Raw genomic sequence first — 7,864 nt, 5'->3', positions numbered from 1 at the left:
ACAGACCCGGGGACGGCTGGAAGTGAAAGGAGGGAGAAGGAGCTATCCTTAGGCGGCTAGAAGGGACAGTAGCGAGTCAGGATAGCTTGCTGAGGAAGATAGAAACGGAAAAAAAAAAAAAAAAAAGAAAAGGAAAAGGGGGGATGGCTTGGTGATGCTCGGGCTCAGCTAGCTGGAGAGTACCATCTTCAGCGCATTGTGGCTCGTCACCCAAGTACGTATCTATTCTCATTCCGGTATTTCCATATACATGTTTTGATTCTCCTATGTGCATGATAGTTTCGGGTATTCATTGTTTTCCTCATCAATTGTCATGATTGCTTCATTTTATTAGTAGAGACTCGACTTTATGGGCTTAGAGGGGTGTTACGGTCTTTACCGTACCTTCTCGATGAGTAACCTGACCCCCGAACCCGATCCGATTTTTCACAGACCACCTTTTCCAAAATAAGGAGTCACACTTAGGGTTTTTCTTTCTTATTTTGTTTAACCTTTAAAAATAAAACAAAATTAAGTGGCGACTCCAAGTCATTTTTCTTAATCAATAAAATAAATTTTCAAATAAAAATCGAGCTCGCCATCGAATGGGAAATGCATGAGCCGAAATGTGGGGTCCACAAATATTTTTTTTAAATATTAAATAATAATATTCTACTTAAAATATATTACAAAACAAATAAATTAATATAAATCTTTTTTGTTATATTTGGTTCTTAGAGAGTATTCGGAAAAAAAATAAAATAAAATAAGAAATTATTTTTTATATTTGCTTTTATTATAAAAAAAAAAGAGTAAAATATAAGCAAAATTATTAAGAAATTTGTATATATTTAATTTTTATATATATAAAAAAGGTTAATAAAGTCAAACAAAATGTTTGAAATAGTTTACAAAAATAATTTATTATTTTTCTTTATTTTTATTTATTTTTATTTTTTTAAGGTATGTTTGGTTTCTAGAAAATTGAAGGGAAAATGTAAAAAATAAAATAAAATAAAGAAGAAATGTAGAATATAAAAAAATGTAAGAAAATAAAAAATATGTTTAAATTTAACAAATTATTTTTATTATATTTATACGATAAAGTATTTTTAGGCCCGGCTCATTAATTTTTGTTATTAAATTGGTCAATTTTTTAACCATGGAGTGTTCCAACTTTTACTGTTATGTATAAAAGACAAACCATCAAAGTTCTCTTATTGGATTGTGGGATAGCAACTGGTGGGTCTACTCAAATCTTTCAGAATGGCTGCTGCTGCGAGAGTGATGGGGTAGCAGGAGCTCTCTACCATGCCAACACGCGAACTTCGTCGTTTCTCCTCAAACCATTCTCCATCACACACAAAGCTATTCGTCTGAATCGCAATCTCAATGCAGCGCCCAGGAGGCTTTTCGCTTGCAGAGCTCAGTACGAGCCAGAGTATCAGATCCAAGTGGAAGGCGAGCCTGGAACCGTCGATTCCAGGGTTTTTTTTCGTTGACCAATATGGGAGAAATGTTTTCATCGATTGCTATATTCTCATCCGCTAACATTTTAGTTTTAGTGTATGGGAGCCAGACAATTTGTATGCTGAATTATTTCAAATTCTGGATTTCTTTGAATGATTTTGTTCGTGGGTGTTTCTCCAAGTTAAAATCATATGCGAATATAACAAGTTCTGTTGATGATTTGGTTGTTGATGACTTGAACTCCAATGGGCATATCAAAATTATACAAGTTAACCCATTTGTGTTTGTAATTCATTAATCATCAGCAACTTAATTAGTAACTGTAAGATCCTTTTGGAACATCTATTTTATCGAGTTCCTAAAAGAACTCCCTACAATCTGATCGCTAAAACACCTATATCATTTTAAAGTAGAAGAGGGCCAGGGCTTAAATTATTGGTAGAAACAAGTGTTCGTTCTCTCACTTTTTGCAGGTTTCCCCTTGGCATGATGTCCCATTGAGCCTAGGTTATGAAACCTTCCATTTTATTGTTGAGATACCCAAAGAATCAAGTGCGAAAATGGAGGTCGCTACTGATGAGCCACACACTCCTATAAAGCAGGACACAAGGAGGAAAACTTCGTTTCTATCCGTAAGCTTACTATCCATAAGCTTTGCTCTCTTCTAAATTTTTGTGTCATGGGGTTTTTTCGACACATTTGCCACTGCACATAATTACTTATTACCATATATCTTGGCAAAGAAACCTAAGTTTGGGTTTAAGGAAGAATTGAGCTATGAACATTAATGGTTTATGTTCATATATGAACTTCTTGTACGCACTGGTCACTGGATCTTATATGCAGATCTTCTGGGTAAAATTCATCCAGACGAATGTATCCTAATGATTTTTTTTTTTTTTTGATAAGTAAAAGAGAAACTGTATTGAAAAAGCTGCCAAAACAGCAGCTCAAAGTATACAAAGAAGAAACACCCTCCCGCTCCCCAGCTGGAACAAATCAGCTGCCAAGAATGGAGGTGTAAAAAGAACCCCACCCTCAACAAGATCCCACTCAATCAATGAAATCAACTAAACTGTATTGAATGTATCCTAATGATATAGATTAGCATTGTCTTTTCTTCCATCCATATGTTATCAAATAAAAAACAAGGGCCTCCACACACCACTTTTGCCCCATGGTGTTATTGTAAAACACACATCTAGTTTCATCTAATATGTTCATCTTCCATTTTATTCATAAAAATAATTAAATTAGTGAACAAAATCCCAAATCATCTCTATTGAATGTCCAGATATGACATAAATTGGAATTATGGTCTGCTTGCTCAAACTTGGGAAGACCCATCATTTGCAAACTCTGAGGTTGGAGGGGCATTTGGAGATAATGATCCAGGTCTTTCAGTGATTCCTTTGGTTTATTCCTTTGAACTTTGACCCAGTCAATATAATTGTTCTTTCTTTCATCTCTTTAAATTTAGTCGATGTTGTGGAGATTGGTGAAAGACGGGGAAAGACTGGCGGCATCCTCAAGGTCAAGCCACTAGCAGCTTTAGCTATGATTGATGAGGGTGAGCTAGAATGGAAAATTGTTGCAATTTCACTGGATGACCCAAGAGCCTCACTCCTCAATGACGTTGATGATGTTGAAAAACACTTCCCGGTAGTTTTCTTATCTTGTGATGCATCTGCTGATTTCTCTGCATATTCTATATGCTATATTCTGCTGGAAAATGTTGTTAGCATAAAAAGTTGGTAAAGATCATGGCTTCAGAAGTTCTTGCATGGCATCGATGTTTAACTGTATGGAACATAACGCAGTTTTTCCGCATTAATTACTATTCTTATACCATCCATTCCAAAGACAATAAGGACAGCTTATTTAAGCTCATGAATAGAAGTTTTAGGACAGATGCACTTTTGTTGCGACTTAATGTCCTTATTCTTCTGTTTAGTTTTTTTTTCCCTTGCTGCTGTTGTTGTTATTATTTTTTTGATAAGCAAGAGAGTGTATTAATGAATGCAAAACATGCATAAAAGTACATGGATCATATACAAAGTGCACCAAAGAAAGAAGCAAAAAAAGGGGAGATGTAAAAATACTCCCTTCCTCAACAAAGACCCAACCAATCTATGAAGTCCACCAAAGGCTGCCTCCGCCTATGTATACCTTAACCCACATAGAGAAATTTTTAAGGCAGATGTTTTTATTTTTTATTTTTTTTTCACTTCTCAATCTGTTAAGAGAAAGCAATGGGAAGTTTGTCACCAATCAAGTTGCCTTGACTGTTTTATATGATTATTTACTAAACACATACAAATATGTCTAGTTATAATTTGAGTTTCTTACTGCCCCTCCTATTTTACTAGCTTGCTGACTTGAACTTCTAAGCTTATATTATTTAGATGAAGTCTGTGCTATTAGATGTAAGTAGCCGGGGTATATACCCCGTGCATATTAGCTCTTATATGGGAAGTGGGATTTAGAGCTTCATTCTATCACTTTAATTCCAAAGTTTAACTAGGAGTACCACCACCTTTTGAGACCATCAGACCAGTACCTGAGGCTACAGTTTCTGGGAATGAATCCTACCAACAAAGTTCTTCCTCCCATGGAATCAGGTTTAACAAGGCTGGATACTTTGTTGATATTTAGAGGATGGATGATTGATGGATTTTTGTCATTTATCTTATCAAAACAAAATTTATAACTTAATTTAACTATGTTGAGATAACTTTTGCCCAATCAAAAGGGGTTTTTAGCAACAGCTATAGTAGTATAGCAACTTTAGGTGTCATTCACTAGGATGGTGAAGATGTTTGGCAATCAAGAGGGATAAAATTGAAATGGTGATAAAAGAAAATGAAATGGTGGAAAAGTTTGAGATGGAAATTGAGAAAATCTGATTGTAATTGAAGGATTATAGAGAAAAAATCTATTAATGAAAAATTATTTCTCGGGTTCTAGAATCACTAGGAATCGATTTCTATGGTGAAAAGATTAACAAGATTTATTATTCATCTAGTTAGGATGAAGCCTTAAAAATCTCACCTAAACTGATATTTGATTTAGCTTTAAATCTAGATCCAATTTTTTTTTTTCTCAAATTAGGTGATTTAATCAATTAATCCAAAAGTGCAATTCGATTCATATGTATTTCATTTATCTTAAATCATCTTCCAATGATTCATACAATGCAACTATTCAATTTCATTAAATCTAGCTGTAAGAATTTAATGAATTTACTTAGTTTGCATTGTAATAGTTAATTAAGACAATTTGAAGAGAAAACAAATTTCAATTAATTTGAAATTTCAACCTATCAAAAAATTTGAAGAGAAATATTCTCAAATTTCAATTAATTAATCAATTGGATCAAAATATCTTTGCAAATTAAACTCCATTTCTTTAAATCATCATAGATATCGCCTGTAGATCCTCTTTCCTACAAGAAAAATGAGATTTAGCTACTCATACTTGGAGATTTGATCTCACAAGTCATGTTTGGCTAGTGAGAAAATGAGAGAAAATGAAAGAAAATGAAATTTTCTAGTAAGAGAGATGGAGAAAAAAATCTTTGAAATAGCTTTAAATCCAAAAGTGCAAAAAGTTCTTAATGAGAGTGTCAAATTCCTATAGGCCAAGGTCAAGTGGATACTTGGCAACATTTTATTAGTCTTCTAGAATCTTCCAAATTCAAGAATCTTGAATTTGACCCCAAAAATAACATTTTTGCACGAGATCTAGCCATTTCACACGAGCACCAGCAGTTTCACATGGTGGTGCAAGATTTCAAGTTGGTGGGCAGCAACAAGTTGGAATGCTTCTCTGGACCAATTCACAACTACATGCGAACTTTCACATGAGTATGTCAACTCATTCCTTAATCTACTGCATATTTTCTCCTCTGGCCCAATTCACATGGTCATGCCAAATTTTGCATGAACATCTTACATTGCCAAGTTTTGCTTTTTAGTTCTTCTTTGACGTTTCTTCAAACTTCTTCCTTTAATACCAAGTTAGCTACCTCCAATCAATTCAAATCCCAATCCAAACCAGTTTACATTGCTAGGAAGATGGATCAAATACTCTCAAATCTCACACTTTAGGAATTTCAGCTTCATTCACCTTTCGAAATTTCTATATTCCAACAAGTTAAACCACCATTTTCTGGTACATAAAGGTCAGCAGACTTGACTAGGGGAAGTGAGTCAATTGTGTTTTGAAGCTCCTCCGGGGATCAACTATTAGGACATAAACTTCTGATTTTAGTTGGAACCCAGAAATTCCAAATCCTCTGAAGAAATACTGCTATATAAGATTATGGGGTCTTAGTATGTTGCTATGTGCATGTGTAGAAATCTGATTGGCTTGACAATAAGTATGAAAATTCTCTTTTCTTGTGAAGAACTCTTATCTCAATGAAGTTCCTGTGAAGTAAAAGCCTGCCAGCTGAAAGTTGTTTATGCACAACTGACAGGAGTTAAATTTGGTAAATGCTCAACCTACATTCAGGGCATAATTTTAAATTGATTTGTATGCTCATTGAATCAGTTGTGTTGCTAAAATTAATTTTACATGTGGGTTTTTATTCATTCTTTTTCTGCTCAGATTAAATAAAAATTAAAAGAAAAATGCCCTTGAGATGGGTTGAAGTAGCAAGGGGTTGAGGTGGGGATGTGGGAGGTTCTAGGTTCAAGTCCCAATAATGATTAAAAGAAAGGTTACCTGTCAAAGAGAAAAAAAAAATAGTTGTCTTTTGTTCAATCCAAATAAGAGAACGACAAAACAACTCAAAAATGAATGAAAGGGTACAATGAGGTCCAGTTGAATTCAGCTTTCCTTGATACAGATTGTAAAATGATTCCAAACATGAAAGAAAAGGTATGCCTTTTAAGGTTGACCTTGCATTGGCACTGCATATTCTGATGGGTCAATTTGTTGTTGGCTAGCATCAAAATATAACCTAGTCGTTTGTTTTCTATCATTTTATTATATGGTCACACTTTATTCAACAAATTCATCAACTATATTACATTGGCTTCTCACATTATCACTAAAAATAGGAGGGCTTTTTTTGTGTCCTCAGAAAAAAAATTAGTGATAAAAGGTTGCCTTGATGAGGGCCATGCATATCTGCAGCCTGTGATTTAACATTTGGAAGTAGCTGGCAATTTTTCCAGGGAACTCTCACTGCAATCAGGGACTGGTTTAGAGATTACAAGATCCCTGATGGAAAACCTCCTAACAAGTTTGGCCTTGGGAACAAGGCAGCAAATAAGGTAGCTCTGACTTGCTCTTCATGGTTATTTATATCTAATTATTATTTTTAATCGATCCCTGTTTGAGTGGCATGCACGAGCTTCACCGTTCATTCTTTTAGACCCTGAAAGCGGCTTGCTATTGCAACTGGTTTTGTTTCATTTGCTTCCCCCGCCCTGCTGATGCTTGATTCTGTAGACAAATGTTTTTGCCATACTGCCATGAACCGTGCTGGCTTATTCAGGTTCTGTGTTCAAATGAAAAGGCAGAGTGGATTATTTCATGATTCCTGAAGAAATGATTAAAATAAAATCAATTGTTGAAATCCAAATGATACCGTTTTAAATGAACATGAAATAAGCAAATGGATTTTTTTTAGATTGAGTGCTGCTTTAAAGAAAACCACCAAAAGAAGGTCTCATACAGAAATCAAAAACAAATTTCCATACCATGGGCAGATTGTAAATGTCACATGTTGCCATCCTACTAATCACCTTTTATCTACAGTTGCATGAATAAATGGATTGGCACAACTGTGCTTATCTACACCATCCAATTTGTCAGCATGTAGATTAATAGCTTGAATCACCATTATTCTGTTTGCTCCATGTATAATATAAAATGTAATGATTTCTTTCCAGCATCATTATCTTTTACATCTGATTTTAAATGTTAAACTTTATGTTGTCACAAACAGGATTATGCTTTAAAAGAAGTACTCCAGCTGGAGATCTTTCGCTGGTGTAATTTACACAGTTGAACCAAGGTTGTTGCTGCTCAATATTCAATGCGGAAATGAGTTATTTTTTAACCTGCGGGAAAGAAGTACCATAAATTTGTATTAATTTGTGGTTATCTCTATAAAATTAAAATTCTCCTATTCTAGAAACTATATAAAACATATTGTACTGATAGGACTCTATTGAAGAACAGTGCATCTCTAGGTCTCGGATTAATCCTTATGGCTGGGTTTTGATTTGCATATCATGTGTTTGTGTGCTAGTACTGTTACAGAGTTTGGGGCTAGGTCCAGATGCCCCCTTGACAGTATTGCTTTCTTCTGAAAGTAATTCTTTGAGGTGATCAACCCTTTCTCAGTTTTATCTTTATCTGTTAACGGGTTTGACTTAAATCCAACCTTTGGAAGATTATG

The 7,864-nt window shown here is 34.5% G+C and overlaps 1 pseudogene; it reads left to right on the top strand.

Annotated features, from left to right (window-relative positions):
* The first annotated feature begins 1,166 nt into the window (after nt 1–1,166).
* Nucleotides 1,167–7,691, top strand: LOC100259149 (soluble inorganic pyrophosphatase 6, chloroplastic-like; annotated as a pseudogene).
* The last annotated feature ends 173 nt before the right edge of the window (nt 7,692–7,864 follow it).

The sequence above is a fragment of the Vitis vinifera genome, chromosome 18 (assembly GCF_030704535.1).
Source record: "Vitis vinifera cultivar Pinot Noir 40024 chromosome 18, ASM3070453v1".
Lineage (NCBI taxonomy): Eukaryota > Viridiplantae > Streptophyta > Magnoliopsida > Vitales > Vitaceae > Vitis > Vitis vinifera.
This window is presented reverse-complemented; position numbering and strand designations above follow the sequence as displayed.